The sequence below is a fragment of the Bufo gargarizans genome, chromosome 8, assembly GCF_014858855.1.
Source record: "Bufo gargarizans isolate SCDJY-AF-19 chromosome 8, ASM1485885v1, whole genome shotgun sequence".
Taxonomy (NCBI): Eukaryota; Metazoa; Chordata; class Amphibia; order Anura; family Bufonidae; genus Bufo; species Bufo gargarizans.
The window spans coordinates 83,479,323-83,501,911 of NC_058087.1; positions in this window are offsets into that span (position 1 = coordinate 83,479,323).

The window sequence follows — 22,589 nt, forward strand, 5'->3', positions numbered from 1 at the left end:
TCCATACGGAGCCCCGGCATGCTGCACATATACCCATTTATTGTGTGAAGTACACCTGCACTGCATAGACACAGAAAGATAATAATAAATCTGACTGTTAATTCTGTAGGTAACCTATAGCGACTTTTGGTGGGTTCAATGCACCATGTTTGTACCCCTAACACACAAATATAATAGTTAATCCGTCTGTAAGTTCGGTGGGAGACATATACCCATTTTTTTGTGTGAAGTACACCTGCACTGTGTACATGACAGGGAAACAAATATAGTTAATCCATCTGTTAATTCAGTGGGAGACATATACCCATTTATTGTGTGAAGTACACCTGCACTGCATAAGTGACAGGGAAAATAATATAGCTAATCCGTCTGTTAGATTGGTGGGTGACCTCAAAGAATAAGAAGAGCATCAAGTAAGGGACGTGGCCCTGGTTGTGGTGCTGCTGGTGTTGGTGGAGCTCTTGTTGTAGGGAGAGGACGTGGTCGATCTGTGCCAGCTACACGCCCAAATGAAACACCTTCCTCAGGTGCACGTAGGCGACAGAACGTTCAGCATTATTTTGACCTCGCGCTGTGCGCAGCCTTCACGGCTGACAGCTGAGAACCAGGAAGAAGAGAGAGAGCGCTGGTGGTGAGGAGCAGCAGCATGCAGGAGAGGTAAGTAATTTTTTTATTTTTTTTGCTCTGATGGCTGACATGGGGGATCATGATGGATGACAATGGGGGGCTTATGGCCTGACATGGCGGGCTGATGGCTGACATTGGAGCATGATGGCTGACAATGGTGAGCTGATGGCTGACATGGGGGGCTGATCTGAGGAATTAGGGGGCTGAGCTGAGGTCTGATTAACATTGGGGGTCTGAGCTGAGGTCTGATTAACATTGGGGGTCTGATTGCTGGTCTGAACTGAGGTGTAATGGAAAATATTTTTTTCTCACTATCCTCCTCTAAAACCTAAGTGCGTCTTATAGGGTGAAAAATACAGTCCTCAAACCAGCAATTGTCTGAAGCAGAGAGAAGATACCAGGACCACACAGAGGAGACGCCAGCTGCTGCAGATGGGACCAGGGCCAGGTGAGCTGCGAGGGGGGGGGGGGGGCAAAATGTAGCTTCACTTGTGTTGGCAAAAATCCTTGAACCAGCCCTGCGAGCCATCCCTGCACCAAGTGGCAGACAAAATAAGGTGTGCACTTCACAACACCATCTGTGGCAAGTTCAACATAACCACTAACACGTGGACCAGTAAGCACTGGCAGGGATGTTATATCTCCCTAACTGCACACTGGGTAAATGCAGTGGCGGCTGGGCCTGGGATAGCAGTTTGGCGCATGTCCTTCTGCCACAGAGGATTGCAGGATGTTTCTCTTTGCCTCCTTTTGCCTCCTCCTCCTACTCTGCTTCCTCCTCTACCGCCTCCTCATCCGGTCAGTGTAACACCTTCACCACCAACTTCAGCACAGCCAGGGGGAAACGACAGCAGGCTGTTTTGGAACTCATCTGTTTGTGGCAAAACCCCACACCGCGCAGGAGCTGTGGACGGCCAAGGAACAACAGCCGAGTGGTTGCTGCCACTGAGCCTCAAGCCCGGCCTAGTAGTGTGCGATAATGAGCGAAATCTCGTAGCAGCTCTGGGCCTAGCCGGTTTGACGCACATCCCTTTCCTTGGGCATGTGCTGAATTTGGTGGTGCAGAGGTTCCTGAAAAATTACCCCAATATGTCAGAGCTTCTGCAGATGTGCAAGCTGTCTGTATGCGCTTTCGGCGTTTGCCCCCAGCTGCTGCTCACCTGTCTGTTCTGCAGCGTAACTACGGCCTTCGCACTCACCTCCTCATATGCGACGTGCCCACAAGGTGGAACTCCACCTTGCACATTCTGGAGAGACTGTGCGAGTAGCAGCAGGCGATAGTGGAGTTTCAGCTGCAGCACAGACGCGTGAGTCGCACTGCGGAACAGCACCACTTGACCAGCAATGAGTGGGCCTTCATGCAGGACGTGTGTGCCATGTTGCGCTGTTTTGAGTGCTCCACCAACATGGCCACAGAGAACAGCTTGTCAATGCCTCTGGGCAGCCTGGCACACACGAGCGACTACATGCTGCAGTGCCTGCACAACAACAACTGAGTTGTCCACATTATAACCAGTGCTAATTACTGGATGGCCACCCTGCTGGATCCCCTTTACAAGGACAATGTGCTGTTCTTGATTTTGTCACTGGAGCGTGATCTGAAGATGCGCGAGTACAAGCACACGCTGGTAAACACGCTGCTGATGGCATTCCCACCTGACACTGGGGGCTCAATGGAAGCACAAGGCAAAGGCAGAGGAGGAGGAAGAAGTCACCAATGCAGCTGGGGCACCACCAGCACCTCAGAAGGAAGGGTTAGCATGGCCAAAATGTGGAAAAGCTTTGTCAGCACGCCACAACAACCAGCACCACCAGCTGATATGGAACGTCTTAGCAGGAGGCAGCATTTCAGCAATATGGTGGAACAGTACATGTGCACATGCCTACACGTACTGACTGATGGGTCTGCCCCATTTAACTTCTGGGTCTACAAATTAGGCACATGGCCTGAGCTTGCCCTTTACGCCTTGGAGGTGCTGGCCTGCCCTGCAGCCAGTGTATTATCTGAACGTGTGTTTAGCACGGCGGGGGGGTGATCACAGACAAGCGCAGCCGCCTGTCCACAGCCAATATGGACAAGCTCACATTCATTCAAATGAACCAGGCATGGATCCCACAGGACTTGTCGGTACCTTGTGCAGAATAGACTAGTATACAGGCCGCACCCAGCCATTGTTATACTCCAGCGCGCTTTCTCTTTGCATTCTCTTTTCTATTTCCCAATGTTTTGGGGGTCTTCCTAAATTTATTTAAAAAACTGTGTTGGCTACCTCCTCTTCCTCCACCACCACTTTCACCTACACCGCCACATCCACCGCCTTCTCAACTTCCTACTCCACTTTGACTTCCGCCTCCTAGCTCAAGATCATTTCCCTATCCACATTTGTTTGCAGGGCAATTGTCCTGCTCTTCCCCCGTTTTGCTTCCTTTTGCAGCCCTCTAGCCCTTTCTATGACTTTTTAAAAGACATTTTAGTGCCCCAAAGTTTGGGTCCCCATTGACTTTAATGGGGTTCGGGTCAAGTTCAGGTCTCAAACCAAACTTTGCGGCGAACCCGAACTTCCAGGTGTTTGCTCAACCCTAGAAACTAATCATTTTTCCTAAAATGACGGCTGGGGCTGTCAGGAACAGGAAAAAAATACTCACCTCACCTACTGCTCGCGAAGATGCAGTCTGCTCTTTTCTTAATTGAAAAAGACCTGGCGAAAGACATGCACTGAGCATGATAACATTGCTGCGCGCTCCCAGTGTGATCACTAGAGATGAGAAAAATAATGAAAACTTTGATTCGACAGCTTCGCCGAATTTCACTAAGAAATTTGCTTGCTTCATGACAAATTACTTTGTCACAAAGCACCCAGTCAGTGAACCCCTCCGATGCCGCGTCATCGCTGATTGCAGCATCTGATGTAAAAATAGAGAGGTTAAAAAATAATAATACTCACATCATCTGTTTGAGTGTGAAGATGATTGAAGATCCCCCACGAAATCTTGCTTGGTGTGTGATTACATCATCACGCTGGCTGGCGTGGCAACGTCATACGTCACTGCGATATTTTGCATTGGATCTTCAGTCCAGATGGCTGCAGCGTCCTCTTCAGGCTCAAACAGATAAGGGGAGTATGTAAACCTTTTTTATGCCATTTCAGGGAAAATGTATTCGTTACCATGAAGCATGAGAAATTTCGGTCTACTTCGGATACTTTGATTCGCTCAAAACTAGTGATCACGTGGTGACGTCGTCACGGACGTCGCAGATGAGTCATTGCTCACTTCGGTCTAAGCAGTTGTTAAAAACAGTCCCGTTGTTTGATAGGCTGAATGGGGTTTTAGCACAGCGATTTGTGACAAATTAATTCTAAACAAATTTCATTTCTTGTCAAACTTTGGCGAACCTGCCGAATTGAATTTTTCTAAACTTTGCTCATCTCTTTAAAAAACATAAGCATTTTGCTGTCCACAAATTGCACATTCGCAAAATACGGAAGTGGTCCATGTACTGTCAATTTTTTTTTTTCAAACCCATTGACCTTAATGCACCCACAGTCCGTATTTTGAGGACAGGTATAGGACATGGTCTATTGCTTGTGGAACAGACTTCCGGTGCAGAAAGCTCACGGATGAAGTCAATGGGTGTGCAAAAAATGAGGACGGCACGCAGACTCCTTCCATATTTTGTGGATCTGTGGTTTGCAGACTGCAAAATGCATACAATTGTGCGTATGAGGCATAGAGCATGGTGTTGTCCACTGCTGAACACTGCCTCTTACTTCTGATGTTACTTTCACTGTCTTTACAGGACTGATCTGCTGAGTATGGAAAACTGACCCTAGACCCAATTTAAACAAAATGTAGGTTTTAATAGGGTATTCCATGATTATATACTGTATTTCTCACAAAACTGAATTTTTTCAATTGGAATCACGTGTAAAAATACTCCTCTGCATCTAAATACTGCTGTTATATTGCTTATAATAGTAGCCCATGCTGTTCTTTTCATTCCCATTCTCCTCATGTGTCCACGGGTGGAGAGAAGAAACTATTTTTCTGTACATTAGCAGGAATCACTCCACTGCCCGGGCACAAAAGATTCTGAGCAATGGAAACAAGATACTGAATATGTCTGGCTACCAACGCTGAACACATTAGGTGAATGCTTTGAGAAGAAATCCCCAAAAATTTAAAGGGCATTATAACGGGGGCCGAGCTTGCTGCCGTTTCAAATGGCTGCCTGAGTGCTGAGCTCCGCCAACACAGCAGCGACATTTAAGCTTTTCGGCCAACTAACAACTCGCATACTGCTGCCCTCATGTCCCTGACGCAGGGGAAGACAAGAGGCAAGCGCTCGCTGAGGGCGCAAAGCAAATTCAGCTTCTACTTTGACAAGGAGCCGGAGTCTGATGGCGCCGGAGGCGCGCATGCCTTACCATCGCTGTAGGCGGACAGATCTCCCGCCACTGACATCCAGGAAGATAGCACAGAAATACAAGAGGGGCCCCAGGCCAGCGGCGCAGACCTACAGAGAGGTGAGGTGATTCCTTCCACCTCCACACAACTTGATGGCCCTGGTAATTGTGCAGGCCAGGATTGCCATGTGCGCCACCAGCTCTGCCTCCTGCTATAGGTCGAGCCCCAAATACGCCACAGCAAGGAAATCTTTGCTCACAAAAAAGGGTGCTTTTTTTCTACTGACCCTGAAGATGCAGCACAGGAGGCCAATCTTCAGGACTTTCCCCCATCTGATCTGCCGGCCTCTGGATCTCTCCTTAAGGAGATGCTATTGGCGTTAAGCTCATCATTACAAAACAAAATGACCGCACTGATCTCCCCCTTACAGACCTCTATCACTGACCTGGAGGGCAGAGTCTCTCATGCTGAAACAAAAATGGGCAAATTTGCATAATATCAAAACCACATTATTGATGCCTATAACGCACTAACGGAGAAAATTGAGGCGATAAAAAATAAACGTACTGACCTGGAGGATAGGTCGCGACCTAATAACGTTAAAATCAGAGGTATCTCTGAAAACACTCAGCCACAAGAACTGCAATCATACCTGCAAGGTCTAATGCAAGCGCTTATACCTTCGCTTTCAGCACGAGACCTTATCATTGATAGAATACATAGGGTGGCGTGCCCTAAACACCTCCCGCTTGACACCCCAAGAGATGTCCTAGCGAGGATACATTTCTTTAATGTAAAAGAGGCTCTACTGCGACATAGCAGAAATGTCGGGACCCTTCCTGCTCCCTATGATGATATCAAATTGTTTGCGGATCTGTCAGCTGCCACTCTACAGCAAAGAAGAATGATTGTCCCTATTACAGCTGCACTGAGAGAGCATGCCATGCCTTACAGGTGGGGTTTCCCCACGAAGATCCTCATCCAGCACGGAGGGACCCTCTATTCCATATCTTCCTTGGAAGGAGGACGTAACCTGCTACAGAAGTAGCACATTCCCGTCCTTGAGAGCTAGCAAAGTCTAGCTACGTCTCCGCCTCACCTACCCCAAGAGTGAAAAGAAGTCTCCTATAAGCGGAAACCAATAGGTCGCAAACCAGACTAGCTGTGTTCTGGAGCTTGGGACCTAAAGCTGAACCTACGTTGATCTATTTGGTACCTGAGTATTAGCCGTGAGTTACCAATGTACCCCCACACACGAATGTCAGATCATATTCTACTGACAGCGTTCTTTTATCCATGCTGCTCTTTCTAACATGTTTTAATGTTCATTGTTATTGTGTTTATGTTCCTTCAGTACCTTATTTCGGCACAACTTGGCTCTACCTACTTGAGATTATACACACTACAAACTTAAGGGATCTACCTCCACTTATTAGATGGCGATCAAATTTGCCTCGCTTAATGTGAAGGGCCTAAACAGCCCTCACGAAAGAGCATTTTTGTGGAGGGAAATCGTCAGGTTACAGTGTGATGTATTTAGTGCCCAGGAATCACATCTCCTGGCATCTGACGCTAAACTTATATTTCACCGCTCATTCCCGGTCCTCTTTCATTCTCATTTCCACAAGAAAAAAAGAGGAGTGATTTTGGGAATTAAAGATACGGTAGCTTTTCAAAGCTCAAAGGTCATCCTTGACTCTAATGGCAGATTCATTAGTGCAGTAGGGTCCTTGAACAATGTAATGTACACGTTGGTAGCGGTTTACGCTCCAAAGTTGTCCAAACTCACATCAACTCACCTTCCTTAATAGATTGGCCAAGAGAGTCGACAGGGAAAAACAGGGATATGTTATATGGTTGGGAGATTTTAATAGTGTAGTGCACCATGACTTGGATACTTCATCTTTGACCTCTAGGTCATCAACTAGCTTAGGAGATTTTCTGCTAGCGAATGATTTAGACGATATTTGGAGGATCCAACACGCAAATGAGCGGGATTTTTCCTTTTTCTCCCTAGCTCATAAGTCCTATTCTAGAATCGATCTCTTCCTGATAGGAAGATCCTTGATTCAAGCAGTGAATAGTTCCTCAGTTGAAACCATCACCTGGTCAGACCACGCAGCCATTACGATGGAACTGCAGGAAGACTATAATCCCAAGCGTAATTTTGCCTGGCGGTTGAATCCCTTCCTTCTGGAGCATGATACCCACAGGGAGGAGATTTGCGGTGCCATCTCAGACTTTTTTAGCCACAATACGGGGTCGGTAGCTAGCACATTTTTTCTATGGAATGCACATAAAGGGCATTATAACAAGCATGCATAAAAAAAATATACCTAGACAGAGCAGCATGTTTTTACAGGATTCCAACTGAAAATGTTTCATGTTTTGCATGAACTATAAGAGACGTGTAATATGTTATTGTGGGACAACCATTTTTGGGGTTTCATGTACAATGCACATATACAGTGATGCTTGAGAGTTTGTGAACCCTTCAGAATTTTCTATCTTCCTGCATGAATGTAAAATAAAATGACATCAGATTTTCGTTGTGAAAGTAGATATAGATAACTATTACCAAATCAAATTAAACAAATAAGTAGAGATTAAAAATTTGATACGGCTGCTTCGCCAAATTCTACTAATTTGCTTAGTGACTAATTACTTTGTCACAAAGTGCATTTCTTTATAAGTAACGGGTGCAATGATGTGGAACAACGATTGCGCCGTCCCCCGTCTTTGAACCCCTCAGATGCCATGTTCATCGCTGAACCCAGTATCTGAGACGAATATTAAGGCCTTTCAGTGCTTGATCAGTTAAAATAAAAAATAATTGTACTTACCTTATAAATTTGAGCACGAAGAGGCCGCTGCGGCCATCTTGCTTGAAGATCCAGGGAAAAATGTCATGCAGTGCATGATAACACCATTACGCTGGCCAACGTGGTGACGTCATATGTGGCGGCCTCTTCATGCTCAAAAGGATGAGGTGAGTATGTTTTTTTTATTGCCATTTCAGGGAAAATTGGTTTGTTACCACGAAGCACAAAGAAATCCGGCTTCGCAGCAAATCGAATTTGCCCTGAAATTCAGATCGAAGTCTACATTGGATACTTTGATTCACTCAACACTACAAATAACACCACACAAACAAAACAAAAAACTTTTCATCTGCTACTGGGCAAAAAAACATTTGTCCTATACTAAATCAAGTGTGTATTACAAATCCGAAGTCAGAATTGTTGCAACACGTCACAAAATTTTCCTATGCATAAGTATGCCTCAATGAATTAAACACTTGGAAAGCATTGAATAATTTTGAACAGAACGAGTTTTACTCCAACAATTGCCTGATCTACATCACAGTTTGCACAGTAAACAGTGTATGAAAATGTAATGATATAACAAAATTTCAAAAAGTCTCTTTATTCAGTTTAAAAGTCTTACTTGAGCAAGGCCCAGGACTGTTAAAAGTGCTTGAGGCATCTGCTTTTGCGGTCATATTTTCCCGTTGCAAAACCAGCAGTGGTCCCCCATCATGTTGGGATTCCAGCGGCCTTGATACCTGTTCTCCATTGTAGAAATATCTTTATGGAACCGCTCTCCATGTTCGTCACTTACGTGTCCCAAATTGGGTGGGAAAAAGTCAAGATCGGAATGTAAGAATTGCACTTTCAATGACATTCGGCAGCCAAGTTGTTCGTATGCTGTAAGCATGTTGTCTACTAATTCAGCAAAGTCTGCAGCTCTTCTGTTCCCAAGGAAGTTCTGCACTACTAGCACAAATGCATCCCAAGCTGCAAGACGCACTCGCTTTGTCAGATTCTTGCGCTGATCATAAGTAGTGTATTTGCCATATGTAGCAGAAATTGTCTGGATTGTTAACACATTTGCGTTTATCCATCTTAAGTTTCAAAACTGATAGTGACTCACTTTATCAAAATCTGTCCAGCTTGCCTTATATACTTACTGCTGACATCAGCCTGAGTGCGTCCTGACAGGAATATCTCCAATATAATGCATTAATATTACAACTGAATAGGCTTTGCATGTATAACTTAAAATCTAGACGTGTCAGGCAAGTTCATATTTGGAATCAGCACGCTCATTTTGGTATAAATCACATGTTTTTCTCTCAGTAGCAAAATCATTGTTGCGCGGTGTAAGTAAAAAATATTAAACTTCTTGTTTTAAAAGCATAGAAATAGAAATTTGGAAAGTGATTTTTTTTTTTGTATATTTGGGATTTTGTTTATAAATAAAAAAATTAAAAAAATTGACTCAAAATTACCACTATCATGAAGTATAATGTGTCACGAGAAAACAATCTCAGAATGGCTTGGATAAGTAAAAGCATTCCAAAGATATTACCACTTAAAGTGACGTCAAATTTCCAAAAACCGGCCTGGTCCTTAAGGTGAAATAGGGCAGGGTCCTGAAAGAGTTAATCAGCACAGACTTTTTATATTAGTAAACATATTAACTCTTGGATATTTACTATTAAGAGGAACTCTAGCAAAATAAAATGTTTCTCATTGATCTCCTAAATATGTTACAGTCATAAGTGCTTGTTAAAGTCTTTTTAAATGGACAGATATTCAGTCCATAACAAGTGCCAATCAACGATATTAAAATTGATTGGTGCTCCATATTGCTTTCATTTTCACTTTATAATGTTTGGAGGGGACTTAACAAGTGATTTATGCAGTCGCTTGTCCCCCCACCCCCCCCCACCCCCATACACTGTATGTTGTGTCAGCAGCAGTCCCCCATTTACACTAAGCAATGTGCTGCCAACAACTGACGATTCTTCTGCTTAGATAAAAGATGCACCCAACCACTCATTTCTGTCCTGTTTTTAGGCCTCATGCACATGACTGTAGTTTTGGTCCGAATCCGAGCCGCAGTTTTTGCGGCTCGGATGCGGACCCGTTCACTTCAATGGGGCCGCAAAAGATGCGGACAGCACTCCGTGTGATGTCCGCATCCGTTGCTCCGTTTTGTAGCTCCGCAAAAAAAAAAATTGAACATGTCCTATTCTTGTCTGTTTTGCAGACAAGAATAGGCATTTCTACAATGGGCCGCCCGTTTCGTTCCGCAAATTGTGGAAGGCACACGGGCGGCTTCCGTTTTTTGCAGAGCCGCAGTTTGCGGACTGCAAAAAACAGAACGGTCGTGTGCATGAGGCCTTAGCCAACATCTGTTACCCATGATAGCTCAGCTATGACTCAACAGAATAGTGAAACATGTCACATAATTGATTGTCTTACTTTTGTGGCCCATAAAGGCTAGATGGCATCATTAAAATATTGTATAAAAAATGTATAATACATCTATATGGACGAATGGATTTAGGCTCGGATGGGAGTTATGGTCCTCTTTGTACACGCTCTTGCAAAAGTCTCTCTCATTAGAATCTAATAAATGTAGTGTCCACTACAGGATACAGGATTTTGAAGGCACATCTGGTCAGGACTGGTCCAAGCGTGAAAGATATCTTAACGATGTCCCTGCAGCAGCAAAGTCTGAATAGCTGTAGTAGAAGGTTATTTTGCTGACTCCTTTTCTTGGCCATGTGGATTATCTAATTCTCTCCTTTTTTTCCTATCCTTCTGTGGGACATACAGAGATCAGCGAGTCTCTTTGTAGCGGCCTATAGCCAGGCGTCTGGGATATCCCTTGCCCCTTAGGCAATGAAGGAAATTGAATAAATGGATTCCAGACTTGTATTAACGTTGAACACAACTTTACTTGGCATAAACGGTAATCCAAACAGTTTCCAAACTTTATCTTGGTCATCAGCAGGTATTGGCTTAACTGTGGCAGGCAAACACTTTTGCAACAATCTCAGCTCTGCTATGCTAGCTGGAGTAAATAGGAACTTTTCCTCTTCTGCTGGAACTTAGTTTAGCTGTAGTCTGTCTCTTACTTTATCTTTATCTTTAGTCCTAGGAACTTCTTCGAATGTCAAGCATGCTTAGCTTGGATATAGGCAATGCAAGCCCAGGAGGGGACAAACAACCACGTAGAAAATGCAGGCAGGGTATGTAGGCCCAGCAGAACAGGCAGTCCTCTGCTGGCCAACACACAACCTTCCCATAGGAAGGGGTAGACTTGACTAACTAACTAACTCCTTCCTCTTTAGAGAGAGCCGGAATGGAACAAGGAGGTTCCTCTCCAGGGAAACTAACTCTGCACAGATTGCCGCCATCTGCTGGTGAACCAGGCACATCACAAGTTAACAGCACTTTAACAAGGAAATACATACACACATTGCAGGAAATGGAAATATAGGAGATGATACATGATGCACCAACCAAGATAGTGGGGGTACAAAAGAGGTGGTAATGCCACTCTGGGGCATTGCATCTGTAGCTTCATCTCTCTTCAAAACTCTAGTCTAGACTAACCTCTGAGTTGGGAGTGAATCCTAGATCCACACCCAACCTCCTGTAAGGGCTGAGCCAGAATTATTAACCTTGGCTGCAGCATTCATACATAGCTATTAGAGGTCGAAGTTGACGAAGTGGAGTTCGATCCGAATTTCAGGGAAAATTTTATTTGCATCTAATCCGAATTTTCTCACGCTTCGTGGTAACGGATCAAACTTTTTCCTAAAATGGCTGCTGCACGCGTGAGGACATGGAGCAAAGGAACTCTGGGAATGCAGGATTACCCATAATGCCATGCATGCAGCCAATCAGCAGCCAGCCAGCCCTGTGATGTCACAGCCCTATAAATAGCCTTGGGCATCTTGGATTCTGCCATTTTCTAGTGTACTTAGTGCGGGGAGAGACGTCAGAAGGCACTAGAGACAGTTCTAGGAAAGACTTCATTGTACTAAAAAAACGATTTACAAGTTTAGGGAAAGATTATTCAATGTATAGGTAAAGGAGAGGGAGGAATCATTCCACAGCATTTATTTTAGAACAGGGCTCAGTAGGGGAGTTTACAGCCTGGGTAATAGAAACAGTCCTATTACACCTTCCGGCACTGACTGGGGATCCAAATTGCCATTATACAGCTCTGTAATTCCAGCAAACTGTTCTTGTCATTGGAGTGCAAGTGCTGTTTGATACAGCCATTAACAGGGTTTATTACAAGGAGATATTTATATGTAATATTTGCCTTTGTGCGATGCAGTTGGCTTGTATTAGTGAGAAAAAGGGGCTTATTAGCTATTGTGTGGTGAAAATTACAGCCCTTTTTGGCGTGTATTAGTGGCAGGAAAAAATGTTATTGGCCGATCAGCTGTGCAGTTATATGTTCTAAAGCCCTTTTTGTTGTGTATTAGTTACAAAAGAAAATATATTTGCATTTCAGCCGTGCAGTTATATATTCCAAAGCCCCTTTTTGTTGTGTATTAGTGGAAAAATGAAAAATATATTTGCCGTTCAGCGGTGCAGTTATATGTTCTAAAGCCTTTTGTGGAGTTTATAAGTGGAAAAAATATAAATATATTTGACGTTCAGCGGTGCAGTTATATGTTCTAAAGCTTTTTGTGGAGTGTATAAGTGGAAAAAATAAGGGCCTATTTGCCGTTCAGGGATGCAGTTATATGTTCTAAAGCACTTTTTGTCGTGTGTTAGTGTCAAAAGAAAAATATATTTGCCATTCAGCGGTGTAGTTATATGTTCTAAAGCCCTTTTTTTTGCATGTATTGGTGGCACAAAAAAAGTATTTGCCACTGTGTGGTCAAGTGAGAAAATGACAGCCCTTTGTGGTGTGTATTAGTGGGGGGAAAAAGGGCTTATTAGTCGTTATGTGGTGAAGTAAGAAAATTGCAGACTTTTTTGGGGTGTTTTCATTTCCTTTTTATTCATTTATTTGATCTAACAGTATGTCAGACAGAGGTGCCAGGCCCTGCACTGGGGAGTGGCATTGGCCTAAATGTTTCTGGCGCAGGCACAGGTCGCAGCAGAGTAAGGGGCCATGGCAGCAGGAATTGCAGCGAGAGGCCTGAGCTCCCGGTGTCATCTAGCGATTGTTTCTTGACCAGCAACCCAGCAGTCCTTGAATGGTTGACTCGGTCCTCTCTGTTTTGGATCCACTCCTGTTTTTTGGGGGCATTAGCAATACTGATGGATTACTGACCAAATGCTGACCGAGTGAAGGCGGATGCTCAACAGACAGGATCTATTTCTTGGGGGTTATTGTTCTGACGGATCAGAGGAAGTGCTAAATAATCAGTGAACACAAACTTACTGCTAACACCCTCTCCACTCGGGTGGGGGGCCCTACTTGTATAAGCGTTTAATAGAACAGGTTCTGTAGACATCTATGTGGAATCAGCTGACGACAGTGTAAAAAGAGGTAGGCTTATTCTTGACGCTAATATCAACCTATAAGGCCTCTTGCAAACGACCGTTCCGTTTTTTGCGGCCCACAATCCGCGGATCCGCAAAAAACAGAAGCCTTCTGCAATTTGCGGAATGGAACGGGTGCCAACAATATAAATGACAAGAATAGGACATGTTATATTTTTTTGCGGGGCCGCGGAACGGAGCCACGGATGTGGACAGCACATAGAGGGCTGTCCGCATCTTTTGCGGCCCCATTGAAGTGAATGGGTCCGCATCAAAGCCACCAAAACGGTGGCTTGGATGCGGACCCAAACAACGGTCGTGTGCATGAGGCCTAAGGCTGAGATCATAGTTATTTGGTCATTTTTGGACCCGTGACTGCCCAAATAAATGAAGTGTGCAGCGATTTTAAGAGCGATGCCTGTCATCTGCATGTCATACTGACTGACAGTATTATTTCACTACTACAGCAGACTCCCTATGCCTGTTACTGCACAGGATTCTAAACCACTATAAAAGGTTCTCTGCAGCCAGAGTTTTTAAAAAATTCGCTCATCTCTAATAGCTATAGTAAGCATAAAGCACAACATGACCATGCATTATAATTCAACATATTACATAGCAAACCATTTGCAGATATCCCCTGCTCTGGGGTACTGCATTCATTCCATCGATAGTTGTAATATTGTAAGGAAATTAAGTTACTCAGTAACTAGAATTAATACACAGTGACATTTAATATACTTTGGTTTTAGCTACTAAAATGAAAATTTGCAATTGCTGTTCCGGAACTACATACAATATATCATGCAGTAGTAACAGGATTTCTAAAATTCCTGATTATTTTTCAGTTATTACAGTAATAAAAAGTTGAACTTTACAGCCAGGCATCTTTCTTTCAGCCTCAATGAGTATGTCACCATATTTAATTTCTAATTGTCTCAAAGCACTTACTAGGTTATAGCGACTGTCAGGAAGAAGAGGGAGTATTAATTGATTGAGAGCTTTCTATACAGTGGGACATTAAAGGAATGGTGGGCAGCTGAAATATTTGACAGTTTTTCACAAAGGTGCCTAGAGGGTGTGGTAAAAAGGACAAGTAATTGGTGAAAAGTGACTGGCAGGGGCGTTGCTAGGGTCTCAAACGATCCGGGGCCCAAGCACCAATGCATATGGCCCAATTCTCTAAGTCGACCAACCGCATTCCCCCAGCAAACACTAGCACTGAAGACATTTTACTGTACTCCTCCTGAGGACGCAGAACGGCGAAACGTACGTCGGGGAGATCCAGAGCCCTATTCTTTGACCCCTCTTGACTGGTTCTACATTTCATCTTACGGTTAGTAGCTTCAGATTTCAGCTCCATCAATTAGCATTTTGCCCACCGCCCAGGTGTTAGTCTCTTTTACATAGTTAGATGGGTGTTTGCTACTAGTATATAGTTTCTAGTGCACCCCAGATACAATTCCCAATAGAGTCCACCATCGCGCAGTGTTTTAGACCCAGATGACTCCTTTCTATGAGAATAGTCACATAATATAAACCGGCTCTGTAGTTATTAGTTACTTTCACTTTTATGGCTTGGTACAAATTTTACAAAATATTGTTATAAGTTATGTAATCATGTTCATTCTGATTTTCTAATAAAGACTATATAAATTTTAAGATGATATGGGATTCATTGTACTCATTTATTAAGGGTGTTTATCACATACCTCTCACATCCAGGGCCTCCCAGGTGACGTCTTCTCCAATGTAAATCTTCTCTGTCATCATCTTGTCCATTCCGTCCGGACAACTTCTCTCAGCCGCCTCGTCTCTGCAGAGTGTGACACACAGACATCTTAGCTTCCTCACTTTTCTGTACCCCCAAATACTATCCTGAAGAAAAATGAGTGCCCACTATAGTAATAGTACTCCACATAGTCCCACCAATAGTAATTCCCTTCTAGAATGCTCTCAATAGTAATACTGCCCCCTACTGGACCCAACAGTAACAATGCTCCACAAGAGTGTCCTCATTAGTAATACTGCCCCCTACAGTGCCCCCAACAGTGATAACTCCCCCCAAGAGTTCCTCCATTAGTAGAAGAGCCCTCCAGTATTAATAATACCCTCACAGAGCCCCCAGTAGAAATAAGGCCCCCCTATTTTTCCCCAAATGGTAATAAAGCTATCTACAGACCCCACAGTAGTAATAAGGCCCTCATAGTGCTCTTAGTAGAAATAAGGCGGATCTATAAGTCCCTCCTATAGATCCCTCAGTAGTAATAAGAACGCCTAATGTCCCCTGGATTTAAAATGCCCCCACAGTGCCCCCAGTATTTATATCGCCCCTACTGTTATAATGCTCGCCATGAAGCGTCCCTAATATTTATAATGCCGCCTGCAGTACCCCCTGTAGTTATATTTCTCTGTTTAGTGTCCTCCGAAATTATAATTCCTCGGCACCTCCGCCATACAGTCCCATGTAAATAACACTATTTCTCTCCCTCCACCATAGATTCCCATATAAATACCATCACACCATCTCTCCAGCCCCCTCCAATGTACAGTCCCATGTAAATAACATCCCTCTCTATCTACAACCCCCTCTAAAAGACAGTTCCATGTAAATAACATCACACATCTCTCCTGCCCCTTCAAATATACAGTACCATGTAAATAACATCACCCCCTCCCCAGCCACCTTCAACATACAGTCCCATGTGAATAGCATCACCTCCTCAATAATCAGTCCCATATAAATGACATCACTCCCTCCCCAGACACCTTCAACATACAGTCCCATGTAAATAAAATCACTCCCTCCCCAGCCACCTCCAACATGCAGCCCCATGTAAATAACATTATCTCTTAACATTCAATCCTATGTAAATAATATCACTCCCTCCCACGGCTGCCTTCAACATACAGTCCCATATATTACCCCTCAACATCCAGTCCCATGTAAATAAAATCACTCTACCCCAGCCACTTCCAAATTTCAGTCCCATGTAATTAACATCACTCCACCTCACTGTCCCATGTAAATAGCTTCCCTCCCTTCAGCCCTAACATACAGTCCCAGTTAAATAACTACAACTCCCAACATTGCTTTGCCTCTCACATTGAGTAATCTACCCCTCACTTACCTTGCCTCATGTAGCAGACCTTACCTCAACCTCTTCTCAGGGCTTCTCTTCACTGCTGAGTAGTCCTCTCCTGCACTGGTCACATGATGGTGACATCACAGGTCCTTTTCAGCTACTGCATTTAGAACTGATCACATGACCTGTGATGTCACCACAGGTCCTTCAGCTCTTACTGTGCATTAGATTCAATTGTATTGCTGTCCTGAGGACTGCAATATAGTTGTATCTAACAGGCAGGCAGGACATTCGGGGCCTGGGATAAAACATCAGGGACCCAGGCCCCGAATGTTTTGACCTAGCAACGCCCTTGGTGTTTTTAGATGAAGATGACAGCCTGCAGTGACATCTGCCATCTCATTTGGTTGTATGAAAGGCTAACACAGACTAATATCACAGGTGGACCTGAAGCCACCTTGAGATTTGCAGCTGAGAAGAAATGATACACACTGCCACAAAAACATTATGACATCATTACAACACAACTCTGCCAGGGAATAAAGGTAACTACTATTGTGACATCATAATAATTATTCTCTGCCCTGGATTAACCTCTTCTGGACCTCTGTAGTACATTTTTAATTCTGGTCTTCCTAGACCCCCGCCAATCAGCTGTTTGACAAGGTAGTGACACTCGCAGTAGTGCCACAGCCTTTTCTCAGCTTTTCCTATGCCAGTGACCACACATTTATCGCTCATCAAAGTAAATAGGGCTGAGCAAGATACCAAGCACAGCCGATGTACAATGTATGACGTTGTGCTTGGTAAGCTGCAAGAAGGCCACGGCACTCACAGGAGCTCCGCTGCCTTCTCAAACAGCTGATCGACAGGAGTCCCAGGTGTTCCACCCCCGCCAATCATACACTGATGACCTGTCCTGAAGATAGTAAATGAAGAGAGGTAGCAGCAGCATCTCCTGTGAATCCTTTATTGGACGGACTTTACAGAAAGTGTGCCATAAAATCAAGCAGCAACGTTTCAGCTGTATCCCAGCCTTTGTCAAGCCTAATACAGAGTGATAATCTCTACCCTTTTAAAATGCATGCAGATCCACCCACAAAAGCCAGGGGTAAAAATGGATGCGTATTAATACCAAATTGATCCGCTGCCCTATCTATTTGAGCACAGTACAATGCATGCTTTTACCATATTCCGATACTAGTGGAGATTACATAAATTATTGGAGATTGTATAAACCAGTGAAAGGCAAACTGTGGCTCCCCAGCCGTTGCAACACCACAAACCCCACTATGCCCGGCCGCAGGCTGAGAGCTATAAGCAGATTGGGCATGCTGGGAGCTGCAGCCCCACAGCAGCCGGAGAGCCGCAGTCCGCCCACCCCCGGTATGGACTAATGGAATTTAAACCACACTGAACTAGGGCCAAAAAGGCACAATTTGCTAAAAAGGCCTTAGTATCAAGTCCTAACACATATAGAGACCGCAACTAGAGTCCCAATATCCGGAGACAGACTGAGATGCTACAATAAAATACTGTACAGAAGTGTAAAATATATTAATTTACTATTGTGACATAAATATATCCATATAAATACTAAAAATCATTAAAAACAAATGCATCCACCTATGCTGAATCAGATATACCACATAAATCCATATTATATCCACTTAATGCACTAAACCTATTCAATATTATTCACATTGAACTGATGTGGTAGGACTTGAACCTAAGGCCTTTTTGGCCTATCAAATTGTGCCTTTTTGACCCTAGTTCAGTGTGGTTTAAATACCATCCGAGGAGAGCCCTGTGCCGGCCAGAGCCCCATCAACGACACTTTGACCTAATTCATGTTCAATGGACGTGTATAGGGACACCACATCAAAGCTAACCAAATAAAAATGGGCAGGTAACTGAATGTCTCAAAACTTAGTAAAAAAAAAAAAAAAGATTTGTATCCCTTATATAGGAAGGGGCACTGGTGGCATGGACACACAACAATCTATCCAAGAAAATGGCTATTGTACTAAAAAATGATCCACTGCCAGACACAATTGGTCTGCCAGGGGGATCCTCAAGACTCTTATGAATCTTGGGTAGAATATATAGCAGAGGGGTGATGGGATGTTGCACTTTGAGGTAATCACTTAAGTCACTATCAATAAGGCCTTGATGACATGCTTCATCTATGATCCTTTTCGGCTCAAGGGGCCAGATTGTAGAACCACCTACCTCTGGCCCTGAAAATGATTCCCAGTCTTCTCACATTCAGACGTGCACTGAAAACCTTACTTTTCAAACAGGCGTTTAATCTTCCTATATAACACTTATTTGGTTTATATAATTTTGGGGGGTTTCTTAAATCTTAGTCTATAAATTCACGGCTGGTAATGTTCTTTTATTTTAAAGATACTTTTTCCCCATGTTTATTAAATTGTTTTCTTCACATTCTCTATATCTCGTCTGAACCCTTTGAACCTTGAGATCCCACTACCTTCCTCCCCTTTTTCTTGACTCTCCATTTGATAAGTGCTAGGCAATTGGTCTCTGGAATAGGTGCCTTATCCTCTAGGCCTTTGTGGCCCATGGCAAAGTGTCATTACTTCTTTTTTTTCCTCCCAGTTGAATTAGTCAGCTAAGTGCATTGAGGCCTGAAGGGTAAGACTGCATGTATACAAGACTATACATCATCATGATCTCATTTAATGTGTTCATGATATCCCATTTAGGGTCCCCAATCAATTTGACATACCCATGCCCATCACCCAGCTGCCTCTGCACCTCCCCCATATATTTGTGTGTGTCCATGACCACCACCGCCCCTCCCTTTTCCGCATATTTGATAGCGATGTCCCTATTATCTTCAAATTGTCTCAAAGCATTCCTCTCCTGATGTAACAGGGTTTTTCTTGCTGCCTTAAACCCATGCTCTCTCAAACTATGTACCCGTTTCGTCACTATCTAATGTAGGATTGGAGGAATTATTTCCTCTTTGGGGACACCTTCTTCCAACAACAACGGGGTGTGGCGATGGGGTCCAATGTGGCCCAAATGTATGCTAACATCTTCATGGTGGAGGTGGAGAACAGACTAGTTTATTGTTCTGCACATCTTGGGGGAGTCCTGTGCTGGTGGCGCTACATCGACAACATTTTTATGCTTTGGAGAGGTACTATGGAAGCGCTAGATGAGTTTCATCAACATCTGAACGGTGGGGTCCCAGGCCTACAATTTACGGTGACATAGTCTCAAAAAGAGTTACAATTTCTAGACATTAGGGTATATGTAGAGGAAGGTAGATTGAAGACAGATCTCTTTCAGAAACCAATGGATAGAAATAATTTGTTAAAATATGACAGCAACCATCCCTGACGTATGCTTGACTCGCTCCCTTAGAGCCAGATGCTACAGGTAAGGAGGGTGGTATCAGAGGATGACACATTTGAAGTGAGAACTAAAGAGATGGGTAATACATTTGCAAAAAGAGGCTATCCGGGAAAATTATTACAGAGTACCAGAGTTAAGGTCGGTTTGGTTGACAGAGAGACCACACTTCATTCCACCTAAGAGTACCAGAGTTAAGGTGGGTTTGGTTGACAGAGAATCCCCACTTCATTCCACATCTACTGTTAAGAATGGTGAACGCATTCCCTTTGTTTCTACATTTGGTACGCATAGTGGGGCTATATCTATTCTCAGGAAAGAGTGGCATATACTGCAGAGAGGTTTACCTTCAATACGCAAGTTCAATAATCCTCTATTAATGTCATATAAAAGAAGTGCCATTTGAGGTAATAGACTGGTGAAATCTGATGTGGGTGAAATACATGGGGATGGACAGTGCTATCTAACACCTAGGAAAATGGGCAACTTTCCAAGCCTAGGTTGCTGCAACTGTGGTGATACCTTTGCCCATCCCTACAGTGGGAAGACTTATAAAATCAAACAGTATTATACCTGTAGATCGAGAGATGTTATTTATATGCTACAGTGTCCGTGCAGCATGATATACGTGGGAGAGACCACGATGGAGATTAGGGAATGTATTAACAAACAGCATGGTCAGAAAACAGACAATGGAAAAACCAGTAGCTAAACACTTTGTAGAGAATGTGGTCACTCTGTCAACCAGCTCAGGTTCAGGGTGATAGACTCGGTAGGTGCCCTTCAAAGATGTGGGGACAGAGGGCGTATCCTCAGGAAAAAGAGTTACAGTGGATTTTCACACTGAACTCTATGCAGCCCTATGGACTCAACATTGAGTTCAATGTGAATAACATTGAATAGGTTTAGTGCATTAAGTAGATAAAATAAGGATTATTTATTTACCTTTTTGGCCCTAGTTCAGTGTGGTTTAAATGCCATTAGTCCATACCGGGGGTGGGCGGACTGCGGCTCTCTGGCTGCTGTGGGACTGCAGCTCCCAGCATGCCCAATCTACTTACAGCTATCAGCCTGCGGCTGGGCATGGTGGGATTTGTGGTGTTGCAGCGGCTGGGGAGCCGCGGTTTGCCCTTCACTGGTTTATACAATCTCCAATAATTTATGTAATCTCCACTAGTATCGGAATATGGTAAAAGCATGCATTGTACTGTGCTCAAATAGATAGGGCAGCGGACCGATATGGTATTTAAACGCATCCATTTTTACCCCTGGCTACATGGGGATACGGTTGTTTATATAAATATTCGCTATGTATATCATGATTCACATTTATACGTCCCGATCTGACATATATCCCATACATATTTAAATGTGGATGAACAGGAGGAGATTATGTGTCATGTGATGTTCACATGACCATCATGTGACCAGGGTCACATGACTGGTGTGCTCCCCAGGTCCTGAACACTTATGGATAATAACACTGACATGTGCAATGCACCTCTGGGTGCGCGCGATGTGAGTCCCGCTGGCTGTGGTGAATGGACAACACTGTGGTGCACTGTTTAATGTGAGCACATATCATGCACCTGCGGATGTATGCATTTTAGTTTGATTATAAGACACTATTCATCGATTGTGATGTTAATTGTAAAAGGCTGCTATATTTTGCATTGGCTCCCCCTTTTGTGGGTGGATCTGCATGTGCAACACGCCAGACCTGCAGGGTATAGCGAAGTGAGGTCACGGTTATGGGCAATCGAGGGTTACTCACTGTATTGGAGAACCCTGGGCAGGCATGTGGCAGTGAAGGAGAGGTAGACACGGTTCCTCTGGGGCACACTCTGTATGTAGGGACCAGGCCTGATGGTGGATGAGGTGCCCTGGATGTTATGGGTATTTTGAGTGCCTGGGGCAAGGTCCCTTTAAGGTTCGTGACGCCAGTGCCTGTGACGGTGGCACACCGGTTTGTAGTTGGAATAAGTGAGGTACACAGGTGGTATAGTGAACCAAACGTTGCTTTACTTAACAGTCCAACTTTATACATCAAGTACAGAAGGGGTTAATGCAGTCCTTTACAGTTCCAAGAGTACAGCAGGTTTATATCACAGCAGGATGCAATCTTGCAAGATACGTGGAGGGTCTATAATTAATGCTTGGCAGTGCTATGCTGCTCTATCCCCACAGCTATTCTAGCTGGCTGGATCCCAAGGCCCGGATGCCTATTCGCTGGCTTAAATCCTTGGTAAGAATTTCTTCCTCCAGTATTAGTGCTTGCTTAAGGTTACAAATACCTTTGCTTCCTAGCTGTATCTCTCTCTCTCTCTGCTTCAGATGACAGATGACTGCGGGTTGCTCCCAGGAGGTGCTGTCCTACTACTGGGGTATCTCAACTGAGCTATCCTTAGCCTCAGGAGCTTCAGGCTGAAAAGGTAACTCCTCTAGTCCCCTGGAATGAACTTCCTCTCCCCTGTCTGGGCCTTCCTATATATATATCTAGGGCTCTCTAGCTCCCTCTAACGTCTGGGAGGCTAAACTACACCCTGACAGGCCTGACACCAGATAACACAGGGAAAAACATGAACATGACATTCAATGCAATGAAACACATTAACCTGTGTAGTGCCCACCTTTACCTAGTGGGACACTACATACTCCCACGCTATGACGTTGCCCGTCCTCGGCGCAACATGGAGGGTCCGCCCATCTGGAAGCAGCAACCTGAAAGACAGGCGAGAACATTCATATAACAGTATTTCACCACATTAACAATATAACA